The sequence below is a fragment of the Pongo pygmaeus genome, chromosome 13, assembly GCF_028885625.2.
Source record: "Pongo pygmaeus isolate AG05252 chromosome 13, NHGRI_mPonPyg2-v2.0_pri, whole genome shotgun sequence".
Classification (NCBI taxonomy): domain Eukaryota; kingdom Metazoa; phylum Chordata; class Mammalia; order Primates; family Hominidae; genus Pongo; species Pongo pygmaeus.
This window is the reverse complement of record NC_072386.2, coordinates 19,552,510-19,571,118: the sequence shown is the minus strand read 5'-3', so window position 1 is coordinate 19,571,118 and position 18,609 is coordinate 19,552,510.

Genomic DNA, 18,609 nt, shown 5'->3' with positions numbered 1-18,609 from the left:
TCAGTACATGCCAGAGCCAGACTGCCTGGTTTCAAATTCAGGCTCTACCACTCGCCCACTGGGATAAGTCTTACTGGCTCTGTGCCTGTTTCCTAACATGTAAAATGGAGAAATGATAGCACTCACTTTATATAATTATTGTGAGGATTAAATATGCCAATGTAGGTACAGTGCTTAGAAAAGTATCTGGCACATAGTAAATGCTCAGTAAAATTAGCCATTATTATCTTTTGATTAAATTGAGATCATGATCCCAATCCAATCTGACCACTTGACCGGATTCGGGAGACACTGTGTCCTCATTAATTCCCTAATTCTAAGCCATCTCTTGAGGTGAATTACTTTCTAAATGGATCATCTTAACCATTTTTAAAGATCCCTACTGATGTAATTATCAAACCTCATCTGGAATTCTTGTGTCACACTCTGGGTGGTCCCTACAGTTTGCCCCTGTTGTACTTTCCTTCCTACTTTCCTAAAAACGCCTGCCTAAAGTGACTCTGAGTTCACTGGACAGCTGCCCTTTTGTGGGTCCCAGCAGCCCTCTGGTCTTTAGAACTCTCCATGTGAGCCCATTCTTTGCATGCTTTGGAGCTCAGCAGCCTTCCTGAGTCTTCTCAGCTAGTGATGTTCAGATGACTGAGCTTGTAGAAAAGGGTGGGGCAGCCCTAGCTGACTCCAGAAAGGAAATGAAGTCTGTCCACATAGACAATCGCAGACCAATTAAAATGGTGCATGAGGTAATTAAGGACTGCAAATGAGGTGCCACTGCTCTGAGGTGCCACATAACTGCCAGATAATGATAGCCTTCGGCAGGGACAATACTGTGACTTGGAATCGAATGACTTTTATGACAGGATTAAAACAAAAAGGACAAGACATCTGCAAGACATAAATTCATACTTTCAAATTGAATCTTTAATACAGTTCAATCTCACAAATATTTATGAAACGGGGGGAACAGTGCTGGCTGTTACAGGGGACAAATGAATAGGTGACACTCAGCCCCTGACCCAAGAGTGGCAGTTCTCCCTCTCCACTGCTACTTCTCATCAGCAACAACAGCCTCTTTTACCTGGAATACTACGCTCATCCCGAATTGGTCTCCTTGTCTCTTTTCTCATCCACAATCCATACAAAACAACTTTGGGCACATAAATTTCCCAGCCAAAAATGCTTCCCCAAAATGAGAAGCATTTTTGAGTGGGAAATAGCCTACATATTGTCAATATCTTACAAGTACTGAAAGCCCCCACAGATTGGTCCAAATTAACCTTTCCAGGTTTTTTTCTTCCAATCATACACCTCTCCCTGACCATATACCCTATATGCCAGCCTCATTGGTTTACTGCAGTTCCCTCAAACACACTGTCTCATTCTTTCCCCCTCTTCTTGCCTTCTCTGAATCTGTTACAAAGCATCGTCTCTCTTTCGGTCTCTGACTAGAGAAATCTTGCTCACCTTTCAAAGCTCCTCTCAAATGCCACTTCTTCCCTAAAGCACTCCATGGCATTTGCCTCCTTTAGTGGGAGGAGGCAAATCTGTGTCCATGTCATCCTCTGTTGCACTTGGTTTATCCTTCTGTTGCGTAGCTTTCCTCCTGTGAGCTCCCTGCTGAGCCAGTCCTGGGACTGACTTTATCATTTTCCTCACCCACAGCACAGCCTAGCACAGGATTTATGTGGAGTGAATTATACTGAATGGAATGGAGGAGATAAACCCAGCCCCAAGTGACTAATGTAAACCGACATGCCATAAGGTTCTATGACAGAGCTCTAAAGTGGAATAGAATTCTGGTTGGAGTGGGGATGAAATTTTTTCCAAACAGGGAAAACTTGGGAATGTTTCCTTTTTTTTTTCCATGTAAACCTTTCCTGACATCTCCTCTGTGACATGCATCCCACCTGTAACTGTCCCCCTTTGTGATATTCACAACCCAGGACTATAACGGGAAAATCCTTGAGGTCAGAGATCTTTGTTATTTCCTTATACTTACTTCAGGGCTTGGCACATAGCAAGGGCCCAACAAATGTTTGTGGGAGAAGGGTAAAGAGGGTAAGAGGACGAAAAGAGAGCTGTATTAATGTAGAAATGGAGGAGGGCAAAAGCTGCAGAGAAATTGAATCAAGGCCAGTGCAGTGGCTCACGCCTGAAATCCCAGCACTTTGGGAGGCCAAGGTGGGTGGATCACCTGAGGTCAGGAGTTGGAGACCCGCCTGGCCAACACAGCAAAACCCCATCTCTACTAAAAGTACAAAAATTAGACAGGTGTGGTGGTAGGTGCCTATAATCCCAGCTACTTGGGAGGCTGCGGCAGGAGAATCAGTTGAACCCGGGAATTGGAGGTTGTGGGGAGCCAAGATTGTGCCACTGCACTCTAGCCTGGGCGACACAGCAAGACTCCATCTCAGAAAAAAAAAAAAAAGAAATTGAATCGAAAAAGGTTTAGTCACATATTATGTGGGGACCCTGCCGTATAGTCTTGGTGGATTAGCTTGATATAGTGAAGGTACTTACTAGCTATATACTGCTTTTTGTAGGTGCCAATTGACACTGAGTAGACGGGGGAAAAAAAAACCTGTATTCCCAGATTCATTTGTCCCCATCCTCCCCCACATCCTGGAGTTGGTGCTGTGATATATTCCCCAGTAGGAGATTACTGGGAGGCAGTTGGCAGCTGCGTTCCATCCTTACCCTGTAACAGAGGGTCACTGTGATAGCTAGAAGTTTCACTAACACAAAGACCAGTCCGATGCCCACTTAAGTCAAGGTGTCTCTTAAAAACACAAAAACCAAAGGCTTCCAGATGAGAACAGAATTCCATTTTACCCTTCACTTCTACACAAATAGGCAAAATTAGAAGTGGAACACTAGTGCTTATCTGCCTCCAGGTCAGAGCATCATAGCAGAGTAGAAGGAGCAGTGGCTTGGCATTGCTGAGAACCAAAAATAATGAGCAGTTTCGCCACTGACAAGGCACACAACTTGAGGCAGGTGCCTTAATTACCAAGGCTCATTTTCCTCATCTATAAAATAGGAATAAATAGCATATTCTTCACAGGGCTGCTGTGAGAATTAAATAACATGTACCATAAATCACTTAGTCCAGCACCGGGCATAGAGAAGGCCCTAAGTAAATGGTTGCTATTGATCATCATGATTTTTTTTAAAAAAATACTATCTGGGGTAATGTTCAAGGGCTTAGCATAGCAGACAGCTGTTATATTGATATTTCAGAAAGCCTGTTTGATGTTCCAGCTGTCTGGTGGAGCAGTCTTGGAGCACTGGGTTTTCCTTTCAACTCCTGTTTTTATTGTATCCTTTTCATGTGTCTGTATTTATATGCTATAGAAAGTATGGCACAGTTTTTTTTAAGCAATAATGAAATATCTTCTGGCCCTTGTTTATTTTCATCTTGTTTCCTGCTATTCCAGGCACTGTGTACTAGGAAGAGATGATAAAGCACCCTCTTTACTATAATATTTTAGTGGTGTGTATTTGCAATAGCATTTTGAAGAACCTAATTCCCAAGAGTCAGCCTTCAATGCTTTCTGTTAAAAAAAGTGCTAGGCTCATAAGATGATGTGACATCCAATATTTTCATTATTTATTGTAGTTTTAATTCTTTTCAGTTTGCATGTTACCTATTTTTGTATAGAAAATAAAAACATTTTCTCACATGTATCCAAAATGATAGCCAGAAATTGATGGAGAGGCAAGAAGGAAATAAGACAGAAGTAGTGACTGACTGATTCTTCATCACAATATTTCATATCAGGAAGGCAAAGAATGAGTAACTGTGGAGGATAAAGGAGGCAGGGGACAGGAAAGGCCTACACTAGGGTAGACCTTCATTAATTGTTTACTGAATAGATGAGTGAATTGTAACAGGGTGTTAGACTAGAAGTTTCCACAGAGAATTCAGACACAATAGCTATCAGATACCCAAAGTAATGGGACAGACCACCCAGAAGAACTTAAAACAGGATTTAGCAGAAAGTGGTTACGTGACTCTTGCACCGTCATCCTCAGCAAGGGTGGAAGGATAGAATGACTGGAAGCTTTTGAAGAGGATTTCTTTGGAGGAAGCAGCTGGTGTGCTAAGTGCCGCTGGTGGCCCCAGGGGATAAGGAAGGGGTGTGTGGGTGCCTATCTCACCTCACTTCAGCAGGACCACTCAGAGCTTGAGCTGTGTCTCCTGCAGTTGGGGCCCCAGGGGACTGGGTCTGACTCCCGCCCTGGAAATTTACAGGAAAAGAGCAGGGCTGGCTAATGCTTTGGCTGTGGAACAAGGAGGAGTAGCTGCTGCTTCGGGATTGGCCAACACTCCCAGAATTTGTTCAGGCAAAGAATGCTTCAGGGAGCAGATATGGGCCCCTATAGGGGAGAGCCAGTGTGGGAAGCACCTTAGATGCATTTACGTGGGAGTGAATAGGCCCCAGCAGATGAGAAGCTGGGTGAGGGCTGCTGGGATTTCTAGGGCCTGGGGAGAAACCTCCTGCCTGAACAGGATGCTTTTGCTCAGGTTAAGGGGTCCTCAAGCGAGGGCTCACAATAGTACCACGTAAGAGGAAGTCAGTTTGACACAACTGCTCAAATTCTCAGTCAGCTGTTCTGCTGAGAATGCATTCACACTCAGGTGTAAATCAGTTGCAGAGTTGGCTATATGATTGCTTCTGGGGACGTTTTTGCTTTAACAGTAAAAGTGCCTGAGTTCAAAGAAGTAATACTTTCATAGTGGATTATGGGCATCTGAAGCAGGCAAATGCCATGGGAGATTTCCTTAGAAGGAGCTCCCCAGCTCTCTGGGAGCCATATTGGATATGCCCCTGAGCTCTGGGCACATGGGTGGTGGCTGCTTATTTTGCCTGAGACGGTGAATGTGAATGCATGTTATAAACTATAAGGTGCTGTGCAAATGTAAGCCAGCACTGTTATCATTTTGCTTTAATAGCCGCAAAGAATTACCAATAGACATGTAAACTCTTAAAATGTTCGTTACATACACAGATGCTTCTGCCATCCTTATCAAATTATCTCATTAGAATTGGAATTTCTTGAGCATCCCAGAGGGTCAGAAGCAACCCTCACACATCAGAGAGACAAAGTTCTAAAAATCAAATATTTAGTCCCTCACAGGGCATTTCTTCTTTTTCCCTGTCTACTGCCACCTGTCCAGAAGCGTTTCTGCTTTAGATCCTATCAGTCCCACCTTGCAACTGAGGCAGAAACTCCAGCCTGGCCTGAGCTTTTTTTATGTTAGAAATGATAAGAAACAGCTGTCCTCGGATTAATGCCATCATCTCTGTTATGATTCAGCCATTCAGCTTGTGGCAGCAATTGCGTGTTAGATGAATGTCTTTCTAAATTCAATCACCCCAAAATAAATACATTGCAGTAGTCTCATTAAACAAAATTGGATGTAAGGAGAGGATGGGACTGACTGATAGGAAATGAGAAAAAAGTAGGATATTTCAAAGCTGCATGCAGCCAATTGCCCTTCAGAAACCTCTTCTAGGCCCTTGTTCAGCTTTAGCACATTTAGTTAGAAAAGAAAAAAAAAAAAAGAGAGATGCTTATTTTTGTGGTAATACTTTCTCCAAAGAGGGATCTTTTTAAAAATGACATATGATAAAATAATATATATTCATATGAAGGGATGATCATACAAAATAGGCAAATATGCAGATCTCATATGTGACATTTAGTATAGATTATCCTGCTGTTCAGTAGATCATTGGAATGTTTTAAAGTCTGACCACATGGTAGACACTGTGTTAGGTGCTGAGGGGATGCTACATTCATTGATGCATTCATTCGTGGAAGCTGTGTGTGCTGAGACCACTCTATGCTATGTCCTGTTCTCATTGTTAGGGGTACCACCATGAACGAGACAGCCTTGGGTTGGGAAAGGTGCCTGGAATGGGATATGGAAGAGGATGGACAAAGATAACTGTATGTACTGAGAAGTTCAATGTGCCAAATACCATAAGAAAGAAACACAAAGAGACTCATGAGAGTGTAGAAGAAAAAGCAGTTGTTTATCTCTTAAGGAAACAGACAGTCTTCAGGCAGGGGGCAGCCTTTTCGCTGAACCTTGAAGTCTGTGAAGAGTTTCAAAGTAAAGGCCCCTCTAGGCTAAGGAAAATGTGTGAACAAAAATGAAGATTATACATTTTGGCAAGGGGCTGGGGACTAGAGAGCACAGAAGACATAGGAGAGTCATAGATATGGCTGGACACACTGGTGAGAGCCCTGCATGCCGGGCCAAGGAGTTTGAACCCTATCCCTTACACACTTGAGAGTCATTGCAGAAATGATATGATTAGAATTGTGCACCAAGAAGCTTAATCCTGTAGCAGGCTATAGATAGAATTGATTGAAGGTAGGAGGCTTTAGAGACGGGAGTCTACTAAGACCATCACAAAAGTTCAGGCCAGGGATAAACAAGGGCCCAAGGTAGGATTATGACAGATAAGCACTGGAGAAACAAACATTAATTATTAAAAGGGAAAAAAATCAATGAATTTATGACTGTGGACATTTTAGGCTCACTATGTTCCTCAGGGTATTAGATTTATTTTTGCAGATTAGGGTGATGTGGGAGAGGTGCATATGGTTTGGGGCCCCAGCGGGAAGACAGGATCTAGCTGAGGTGGTTCAAGAGACAGTAATGAAGGCACTACTTGCAGAGGTGTGGGCCAGGTCAAGGGAACCAAGAGTAGGAAGCTGTTAACATCCGTAAGGGGAAAGGCAAGGAAGGCGTAGTACCAGTTTCTAGTGAGAGCTGGATCCATAGAGCAAGGGCCACCCAGCAGGTGCTATAGTCTAGGGAGGACAAATAAGGGAGCAGGAAAATAACTAGCCCTATGTCTCTTAGTTACTGTCCTTTATTCTCCTGCTGGTTCCTTTCACTGGTCAAACTCACCTGAAACGTGACTGCATAATGCAATTACAGAGGTGGACCTCTCAGGGCACACAGCAGGAGACAGGAGACAATGGGCAGAAATACACATGAGGGAAAGGGGAACGGGAAGCAAACGGAGACTAACCAACATAGAGTGCTACATTCTGCCATATTCTTGCTTTTATATTTCATGTCTTGGAGCTTCTTAAATCCTAAGGATTTCAAACAAAGGGGTTTCCCTCAAAACCTTATTCCAATTCACATTCTTGATAATAAAAGCTAGTAATAAAATCTAAATAATGAAGGGTAAGGGGACATAATTTAACTTTAGAATCTCAGTTTATCTGTAGAATGATAATATTAATTCCTGCTATGCCTACTCTCTATGATTATTATGAAAAGAAAATGAGATACAGGAATAAAACTTTTTAAAATTAATTTTTGGTGTGAATCACTGAAAGGATGTGAGGGATTGTTATCATCATCTGGGATCATTCCATTTTTTGCTTTGGTACTTTCCACCCTACCAGCACAGTGCCTACCCAGAGGGCTGCTCAATCAATGGTTATGGCATTGAATTAACTTGAAATGAATTCTGAACACATACACCCTTTCTCTTATAATCCAGGCATGATGTCTTTCAATCGGTTTTCTTACTGTGAGATTTTTACCTCCCTTAACATACTATACCCTCTAACAATATGTCAGAAAAAATTAAGACCACTCAGGGTTAAAGTAGTTGAGAAATATTTAACTTCTTTCATCAAAGAAAAATGTCTTCAGATATTCTTGGAGTGAGACATCATTAGTAGCTTTGACTAAGTATCCCAAGTCTGAACGTGGGATTTCTCATCTGAATGCACTAGTTTCCTTTCACAGCTTCCAACAGCTGCACACACTGTGATTTGGAGGAGGTAGCAGTTTGAAAGATAAAAAACCCTTCAAAGCTGTTTGAAATAGCTAAATCCCATGTGTGAAAAGACTCAGTTCTTGCACTGTAATTGCTTTTCTTGGTCTGATCCTCAGGGATAGGCCCTAAATGAGATATTAGGGTTGTTCCATCTCTAATACTGATGATTTTGCCTCAGAATTCAGGTCCTTGATTTTCTGAAGTCCGTTAGATGAAATGCAGGCAGAGAGCTCCCTGCCAGGAAGTCATCTGAGGGAAGTCTTCTGTGTTGCTTACTTCCTCAAGCATAGGTGGACGCGCAGGAGTGTTCCCCGTTTGCTGGTCCCAGACATCAGCACAAACAAATGAAGCCAACCAAATGACTCTGGGACCCTGGACAGTTCCTCAGTGCTTAGAGGGTCATCTGGTCATGGACCTGTCCCAGGGTCCTGTTGATATAATTGCTTTAAATTGCTTCCAAAGCCAAAGGACCTGGAAAAAATAGGTAAGGAGCTGAAGGAACTACAGGTGAAGAGCATGGAGAAGAGAGAACTGGGGTGGATGTGGGGCAGGATGCAGTTTTCACCCTGCAGCTATTTCAGGGGCTGGAGTGGTGCATCTCCTCCAAAGAGGAGCCCTCCTCCTGTCCACAGCTTTGCCCCTCCAGGCTCAGAGCGCTCCTTCCAACCTGGGTGGCTGTCTGCAGTGCCTCTCAAGGAGAGGTTTGCAGATCAGCAGCAGCTATATTACCAGGAAGCTTGTTAAAAATGTAAATGAGGGCCGGGAGCGGTGGCTCACGCCTGTAATCCCAGCACTTTGGGAGGCCATGAGACTAACCTGGCCAACGTGGTGAAACCCCGTATCTATTAAAAATACAAAAATGGCTGGGCGCAGTGGCTCATGCCTGTAATCCCAGCACTTTAAAAGCCCGAGGCAGGCGAATCACCTGAGGTTAGGAGTTCAAGATCAGCCTGGCCAACATGGTGAAACCCCGTCTCTACTAAAAAATACAAAAATTAGCTAGGCATGGTGGCACGTGCCTGTAATCCCAGCTACTTGGGAGGCTGAGGCAGTGAGAATTGCTTGAACCCCAGAGGCGGAGGTTGCAGTGAGCCGAGATTGTGCCACTGCACTCCAGCCTGTGTGACAGAGCGAGACTCTGTCTCAAAAAAATAAAAATAAAAATACAAAAATTAGCTGGGCATGGTGGCACGCATCTGTAGTCCCAGCTACTTGGGAGGCTGAGGCATGAGAATTGCTTTAACCTGAGAAGCAGAGGTTGCAGTGAGCTGAGATTGTGCCACTGCACTCCAGCCTGGATGACAGAGACTTAGTCTCAAAAAAAAAAAAAAAAATTAAATGAAGGGCTGGGCAGTTTGAGAGGCCAAGGCAGGCAGATCGCTTGAGCTCAGGAGTTTGAGACCAGCCTGGGCAACACAGCCAGACCCAGTACCTGAAAAAAAAAAAAAAAAGCTGGAGGTGGTGGCTTTCATCTGTAGTCGTAGCTACTTGGGATGCTGAGGTGAGAGGATCACCTGAGCCCGGGTGATAGAGGTTGCACTGAGCTGTGATCGGGCCACTGCATTCCAGTCTGGGCAACAGAGCGAGCCCTGTCTCAGAGAGAGACAGAGAGAGAAAAAAGTAAATTATGGGCTTTACCACATACCTACTGAATCAGAATCTTTGGGGTGTGGGGCCATGAAATATCTTTTTTAGCAGGCCCCTAGGGGATTTGTGAGCACTTTGAAGTTCGAGCAGCACTGGTTTAGAGTACACCTGCTTTGCAAATGATTGTAAGTGTGTCTTCATTCCCTTTAATGTAACAGAGCTCCACACATAATTGGGCTTTTGTAGTCATTGCCAGTTACTCCACCTTCCAGGCGATCTTTGCTGACTCAGGTTTTCCTGCATTTCCCCACAGCCATTTCTTTCGGCTCCCATGGTCCTGCAGAGGCATAATCTTTTCATGCTCCACTCTTTCAGCTCCAGTTTAAAGTCCTCTGCCTTCCATCTTTAGCCCCTAACCTCAGTTTCCCAAGTTGCAGAATTTCCCTCATCTTCCATGTTAAATCCCCAAGGCACCTACCTCTTTGCTTCCCCGTAAGTTTCATGTTTACTTTTTAATCCTCTACCTTCTTCAATTTCTGAAATAATAGCTCTCCTGACAAAATGTTATTTCTTGCTCTTTATATCTCTGGCACCTTCCTGCATCACTGTGCAAGTGAGTCTTAAGAGTTAGAGTCCTCTCCTTTCATCTCCAGTCATTGTTGGGATTATTTTATTATTTTACTTTATTTATTTTTGAGACAGGTTCTTGCTCTGTCACCCAGGCTAGAGTGTAGTGGCACAATCAGCTCACTGTAACCTCCAACTACTGGGCTCAAGGGATCCTCCTGCCACAGCCTGCTGAGTAGCTGGGCTACAGGCCCATGCCACACCATGCCCAGCTAATTTTTATTTTATTTTTTTATAGAGACAAGGTCTCACTTTGTTGCCCAGGCTATAGTTTTCATTTTAAACAGCTCAATTTTATTTTATTATGCCTTCCCCCAAGTGGGTTACAATTAATCCCTTTAGTTTTGGGATACTTGGTGGTGGAGGGTTCTTACTTAGGTGCTGTGATAAAGTTGCCAGACTTTGGTTGGGAAAATATATAGCCTATTCAGGCTACCAAGTAATGGGGAAAATGGGAGGTCCTTAATAATTGTCAGTGGGGCCTACCCAGGTTTAAATTCAACTCAATTCAACAAACATTTATTGAGCTCCTAAACAATGCAAAGGACATGTATTAGGTGCTCAGGAATAGGACCGTGACTTAAAATGGCACATTTAAAAGCAGAATAAGGCTCAGACAAAAAGGAAAACCTAGTACTGGCAGACCCCAGTTACTAGTGAGGCATGCTGTTTTGCACGTAATAGACATTTAAGAAAATCTGTGTTAAATGATAAAATTAATTTTCAGACTAACAAGTCTTTACTTGGGTATGCCTTTTCACCTAATTGCTGTGAATTTGGAATTCTGCAGAAGGCTTTCTGTAGTGCTTTATGTTGTAAGGCTGTGTGCACCAATACTTCCAGCCCTAGGTGTCTTTCTTCTGCTCCTGTGATAATGGATGAGGCAGTAGCAGGATGGAGTTTTACCGGAAAATGTGAAGGAAACACTTGGACTCAGGACAAAAGAGAACTTGTAAACATATTAGTCTTTGGGGAAATCTTACTGCAAATAGCTCTGAAGAATGTAGACAGAGAGAAAAAAGAAAAACAGAGAAAAAGAAAGGAGGAGGAGGAGGAAAGAGAAGTCAAGTTTTAAAAGCAAACAGAAATAATAGTTTTGATGGGATGGATTTGTTTTCTTAATAAGCCTAATGATCCCAGGAGTCTCATTTGATTATTAGCAACTGTATGTAAAATTTAAATATAAAACAAATTTTGTAGCTGCAAAGTGCTTATCAGACCCTAACCATGCCTCTCTGGGTTGGCAGCTAAGGGAATCTGCCTACCTGAGAGATGGCCACTTGATGTAGCATAATGAGGAGAAGGGACTTAGGCCTGACTTTACCAAAATCTTAGCGTGTGATCTTTCTCAAGCTCCTTCCTCCTTCCCTTCCTGGTGCTCCAGCGTCTTCCCTATAAAATGAATAAAGGAGATCAGGTCAGTGATTCTAAGTGTGTGGTCCCTGAAGCAGCAACATCAGCATTATCCAGGAACTTGTTAGAAATTCTACTATATCAGGCCAGGCGTGGTGGCTCACGCCTGTAATCCCAGCACTTTGGGAGGCCAAGGCAGATGGATCACCTCAGGTCAGGAGTTCAAGACCAGCCTGGTCAGTATGGTGAAACCCTGTCTCTACTAAAAATACAAAAATTAGCTGGGCGTGGTGGCACATGCCTGTGGTCCCAACTACTCAGGAGGCTGAGGCAGGAGAATAGCTTGAACTCGGGAGGTGAAGGTTGCAGTGAGCTGAGGTTGTGTCATTGCACTCCAGCCTGGGCGATAGAGTGAGACTCTGTCTCCAAAAAAAAAAAAAAAAATTTCTACTACATCAGAAACTCTGGGGTAGGGCCCAGCAATCTGACTTTTAACAAACTCTGCTGATAATTCTGATGCACACTCAAGTTTGAGACCCACTGGACAAGTCAGTCTATGTTTCTATAAATGAAGTAATTGAAGCTCACACAAAGCAGATGTAGGCAATTGAGGCAGATGTTGGTGCTGGAGGCCACTCATTCACAGCTGCTTGGTCATGGAGTGGAGTGGGGGCTGCTCTATATGGAGTGGACTGAGTTGCAGCCCCCAACCTTCCCTTCCTCCAGTACTAGATGACCCATTGTAGGCACACCGATTGCATGCTCAGGGCAGTAGCAACGCAGGGCCACCCACTAACATCATTTTGTCTGGAAAACTTTTGATACCTGACGCTTTCCTAAAAACATTTGATACCTGATGCTTTCCTAAAAACATTAAAGTAATCCTCACAGGAAATATCAGAACTTTATTGGACCTCTTTATACTTAGTTTATAGTTCAGTGCTTTTTAAAAAAATGTTGAAATTCTCTGGGAAGGAATGGGGACCTGGTGGGCCTGTATAACCTTTTCAGAGTTTAGAGTATTTAGAATTCCCTAGCCTGCTCTGCCTTCCTCCTGGCTTCTCTTTGAGGCATGCATTAAGCAACTTACTGTCTTAGTTTTTTGGGGCTGCTATAACAAAACACTGTAGACTGAGTGGCTTATCAACAATGGAAATATATTCCTGACAGCTCGGGAAGCTGGAAGTTCAATATCAGGGTGTCATCATGGTTGGGTTCTGGTGAGGACCTTTTTCTGGGATGCAGACTGCTGACATCTTGCTGTATCCTCATGGAGTGGAAGGTGCTAACTCCAGTCTCCTCAGCCCCTTCGTAAGGGCACTAAGCCTCTTTGTGAGGGCTTCACCCTCATTACCTAATCATCTGTCCTTCTAAATCCCCATCACATTGGAGTTTAGATTTCAACATGTGAATTTTGGGGGGACACCATCATTTGGTCCATAGCACTTGCCATACCTTATTGACTCTCTAAGAAGCACACCTTTTTAACCTCTGAGATTGGAATATGTCTTACAATTGATAGCGCCTTAGGTCCAATGAAATGTTGGCACTGTTGATGTTCCCTAGAAGCTATTCTATGTCAGGTTTTCTTTCTTTTTTTTTCTTTTCCTTTCTTTTTTGTTTGTTTGTTTATTTATTTATTTATTTATGAGACAGGGTTTCGCTCTGTCACCCAAGTTGGAGTGCAGTGGCCTAATCTCAGCTCACTGCAACCTCCGCCTCCTGGTTCAATTGATTCTCCTGCCTCAGCCTCCAGAGTAGCTGGGATTACAGGCATGGGCCCCCAGTCCTGGCTATTTTTTGTTATTTTTAGTAGAGACAGAGTTTCACCATGTTGATCAGGCTTGTCTTCAACTCCTGACCTCAAGTGATCCACCCACCTCGGCCTCCCAATGTGCTGAGGTGGTCAGATCACTTGAGGCCAGACTTTCACCCATAGCTTTTTCAGAAGTCTAAAACTTTCTTATGACCCCTGTGTCTGGAATTAGAGTTCACCATGGACAGTGTGCATCCTGGTTTAGGCATTCTGACAAACTCATCCAGAAGGTATTTAGTTGGTTCTTTGTAGAGCTCCCATGATTTTGGTGTCCCCTGTTATTCAGTGCAGGGATGAATAGCTTCCTTTAGATAACTTGACTTTTTCCGGGCAATGATTAATATTCTGGACAGTGTTGTGGATAGAAAAGGCCTTAGACTCATACCTTGACCTCAAGGAGCTCACATTCTAGTGACACAAATGTCAACAATTATAATGTAATGTGCTAAGTGCTGTAATAGAGGTAAATAGAAAGTCCTACAGAGGAAGGGAAAAATGAAGTCTGTCTGCACTTGTTGGGTGTCACTTCACAGAGGACGTGATGTCGCCTGAGTCTTGAAGAACAGGAGATCACTGCATGGAAAAGGAAGGGAAGAACAGCATGTTAAAAAGCACTTTGATGTTGAAAAAATGGTTAAAAGCAAGAAAATTAAAAACAAAATAACAAACTAAAAAATAATAAAGAAGCAAAAAAGCACTTACAGTATCCCTACAATGGGTGAATGGCATGGTACATAAATACAGATCTGGAAACCAGCAGGATAGGCTGTGAAGCCATGGGATTTGTTGTTATCAGTGAAACACTTGCCATCACTTAGCATTAAAAGTAACTCTGATTTTCTTGGCAGCCTGGGCAAAAAGAAATGTGTGATGAGTTAGATAGCTTTTATTAACTGATTAAGGGAAGCATGGAGGTTTGTCGAAAGAGACAAATACTTTTCTTAGCAGTAAACTCTAAAGCATTTCCAAAGTGCATCTTGATATTGGAGTCACTGAACAATACAGTTTAGAATAATAAATTCACAAATTCTATATTTCTTTCTTCTTTTCTTTTTTCAGAGATAAGGCCTTGCTCTGTCACCCAGACTAGAGTGCAGTGGCATGATCATAGCTCACTGCAGCCTCGACCTCCTGGGCTCAAGCATTCCTCCTGCCTTAGCCTCCTGAGCAGCTGGGACTGCAGGTGCATGCCACCACACCCAACTAATATTTAAATTATTTGCAGAAATAGGGTCTTGCTATGTTTCCCAGGCTGGTCTCAAATTCCTGGCCTCAAGTGATTGTTCCACCTTAACCTCTCAAAAGTGTTGGGATTATAGACATGAGCCACTGTGCCTGGCCTCCATGTTTCATTACACTAACTTGAGTAAAAGTTAAGATAATAATTTTAATGATTTTTTTCCTGATAATAGAAGTAATACATGTTCATTACAATACATATACTGGTCATAAAAAGAAGAAAAATTACTGTTCCTGCCAGTATCTAATGTTTTTATATACATAGATGGGCTATACGGCATGTACAATAATGGGATTATTTAACACATCTATTTAAACCTACATTTTTTTACTCAAAAATATATTGGGGATGTTTTTCCATGTCATTAGTTATTCTTCTACAATAAGGCATTTATTGTGCCACTTAATGGATATACCATAATTTAACAGTATCCTATTGTTGAACCTGTATTCAATTTCCTAATATTCTGTTCAATATGTTGATGAACATTCTTGTTAACAAATCACTAGGCCTATTCATGGTGTTTTCTGTATTAGCGCTCTTTAGGCTGTTAGTATCAGAAAACCAAGTCAAACTATTTTAAACAAAAATGGAATTTACTGTAGTAATACCTGAAAAATTCAGGAATACATTGGCTTCAGACATGGCTGGATTCAAGTGCTCAAGCAATGCCATCAAGTGCTATAGCTTTCTCTTTCTCTATCTCAGTTTTCCTCTCTTCTGTGTAGGCTTTATTCGCAGGCAGGCTCTCTCTCCACAAAGTGGTAAAGGTCGTCACTGGCAGCTGCAAGCTTATGTAGTCTTCATAACTCACGATTCTAGAGAAAAAACACTTTTTGTGACAGCTCCTGCGAAAGTCTGGGGGAAACACTGATTGGCCCAGCCTGGGTCACATGCCATCCTTGAACCAATCATTATAGCCACGGCTGCAGTACTCTGATTAGCCAAGACTGAGTCCTTAGTGCACCTTGTGGGTGGGGTCAGTTGCCCTCAAATCACATAGATAAACAAGATTAGTATTGAATAAGAAAGGGATGAGTTCTCAAAGGGATGGATGCTAGACAGGTTAAAAAAATCCCCACAAATTTCCTGAAGATAAATTTCTGTATATATATAATTTTTTTTCTTTTATATATATATAAATATATACATATATTTCTTTCTACATATATTATATATAAATATATACATATATTTCTTTCTACATATATTTTATATATATATATATATATTTTTCTTTTCTTTTTTTCTTAGATGGAGTTCTCGCTCTGTCACCCAGGCAGGAGTGCAGTGGCATGATTATGATCTTTGCCCACTGCAACCTATGCTCCCGGGTTCAAGCGATTCTCCTGCCTCAGCCTCCCAAGTAGCTGGGATTACAGGCACCTGCCACCACGCCTGGCTAATTTTCATATTTTTAGTAGAGACAGTGGTTTCACCATGTTGGTCAGGCTGGTCTGGAATTCTTGACCTCAAGTGATCCACCCGCCTCGGCCTTCCAAAGTGCTGGGATTACAAGCATGAGCCACTGCTCCTGGCCTATTTTTAAAATGCTTCTAATGCCTATAGTTAAATTTCTTTCTAGAAATGTGTAACAATTTTCACTTTCACTTGCAGTGTATGAGAAAGTTCTTTTTCTTAAGCCCTCATAAAAACTGGGCAATACCATCCTATTTTTTAAGTAGTTTTATTTGTATCAAAGTAATACTTCTATAAAAGAAACCAGTGAGAACCAGTGGTGTGCTGTAAACTAGGTCTCTGGGAAAGAAAAAAAGCAGCCTGGTGCAGTGGCTCACACCTAGTATTCCCAGCACTGTGGGAGGCCAAGGCAAGAGGATTGCTTGAGCCCAGGAGTTCAAGACCAGCCTGGGTAACATAGCAGGACCTTGTCTCTACAAACAAACAAACAAACAAACAAAAAAATTAGCTGGGCATGGTGGCATGCACCTGTAGTCCCAGCTGCTTGGGAGGCTGAGATGGAAGGATCATTTGAGCTTGGGAGGTTGAGGCTGCAGTGAGTCATAATCACATCACTGTACTCCAGCCTGAGTGACAGAGTGAGACCCTGTCTCTAAATACAGAAATAAATAAAAGAAAAAGCCCTGATTTGGAGTTTATTTCTGTGGTATAAATGTTCCCACCATAATAGAGGTGTTTAACAACAGTGTTTAAAAAGAAACAGCAGTCTCCTGCCCCATCTCTCTCTAACACTTTGTTCTTCTCCCCGGAGGGAACCACACTTAATTATTCTCTTTTCTATTTTATTTGCCTCCACATTTCTAAATCATATGTTTATACTATTATATATTAATTTATCAATTTTAAACATTACCTATAGAAATAATAGAAATATATTTCCTGCTATGGTAGGATGAGGTCTTAGTTCTTATACTGTCTCCCCACTCTCCACCTTCATCAATCGCCAGATTTAACTGCTTTTGTTGTTGTTGTTGTTCAGTTGATAGCCAGTGTTTACTTATTATGACTTTGCAAATTTCCTTCACTGCTATGCCAAGAAGTACATATCTTATACAACCCTTAGCTTTTCTTTTACAATCCTTAGCTTTTCTTGGTGTAATTTCTCTAGCGTTTTTTTCTCATTTGTTTAATTTTCTCTGTATTTATTACTAGTTTTCCTGAAGTGTTCCAAAATATATGTGATGTACCTATCAACATTTGGATTTCCGCTTAAACACACCAGTGGTTCTTTTCTCCCATGCAAACTTCCTTCTCATAATCCTTGTCCTTCCTGTGCTAATCTGGAATGGTTGTTTTCCAGCCCTGCTGCCATGCACAGCTCTTGTCCTGCCGCTTCCCACTTCCCTTCAACTCTCCTCTATTTTGCACTTCTGTTTTCTGAAACCCATATCTTTTTTCCTTCTTGGTTTACTCTCAATTTTTTACAGAAGCTCTTGCAGTTGTTTCCTAAGACAAGATACATGGAAGGTAAAATTTTGGAGATTTTTCTTCTTCTTTTTTTTTTTTTTTTAAAAAAAGGGATCCGTGTGCAGAACATGCAGGTGTGTTACACAGGTATACGTGTGCCATGGTGGTTTGCTGCACCTATTAACCCACCCTCTAAGTTCCCTCCCCTCACCCCCAAGCCCCCAACAGACCGTGGTGTGTGTTGTTCCCCCTCTGTGTCCATGTGTTCTTATTGTTCTGGAGATTTTTAAAGTATGAAAATATCTTGATTATGTCCTCCACTTGACCAATTGTTTGGCTGGCTATGAAATTTTAGGTGGAAAACAATTCCCTCAGAATTTTGAAGACATTGATCCATTGTCTTTTGACTCATTCTTACTCTTCAGATACTATTGAAATTGCCATTATGGCAGTGGAGAAATGAGAATTCATTTTAATTTGCATTTAAAATGAACTGCATTGTCCATGTATTGGCTGTCCTCTATGGGTAGCCTCTCTTTTAACCTTGCACCAACCTTGAAGAAAGCACTCAAAATTTCTTTATAAGTCCTCTCTAAAGAGAGCCATTTTATATACCATTAATGTTCAATCGAATTTATTTGATATTTTCTAGCGGAAACAGAGGTGGAGATTAGTATTGCCCAGAAGTTGGCATTCAATTTAATTCCTCATTAGACTTCTGACTCCCCCTTTTTTGAACTGGTTTGATGTTTTTTCTTTTTTTTTTTGTTTTCCTTGCAAAAACCCTCAGCTCACCCGAGGGCCAATGGAAATTTATGAATTTTTTTGTCCTTTTCCATCTTTCCTCAAGTGGCTTTTCCTTGAAAATTCCTGACATGACACCAGAGGGGAACCTGGGAGCGGGGGGCACCCCAAGGGGCAGCCCAGGGACTTAAATACAAGCTGGAGGGCAGGGCACAGGTGGGACAGGCAAGAGACAGCACGAGGGACATGGCTTCTCAGGGAGACCAAAGACTTGCTTTCCTGCAGGAAGCAGCTGTGCCAGAGGGCAGGGGACTAGGATCCTGGGTGCAGAGTGGGTGGGCAGAGAGGCCTCCAACCCTGGATGGAACCCACATTCCCCAGAGAAGTAGCGGCAGGCGATGAGGGCCTTCCCTGGTGGGCTCCAGAGACCGAGGGGAGAGTGAGCCAAGTGTGCTGCCTCGGGGAAAGGGAGGAGGTGTTAGCAGAGTGAGGGTTAAGGCTGGTGCCCAGCCTCTGGCACGGTGGGCCTTCCGCCTCCG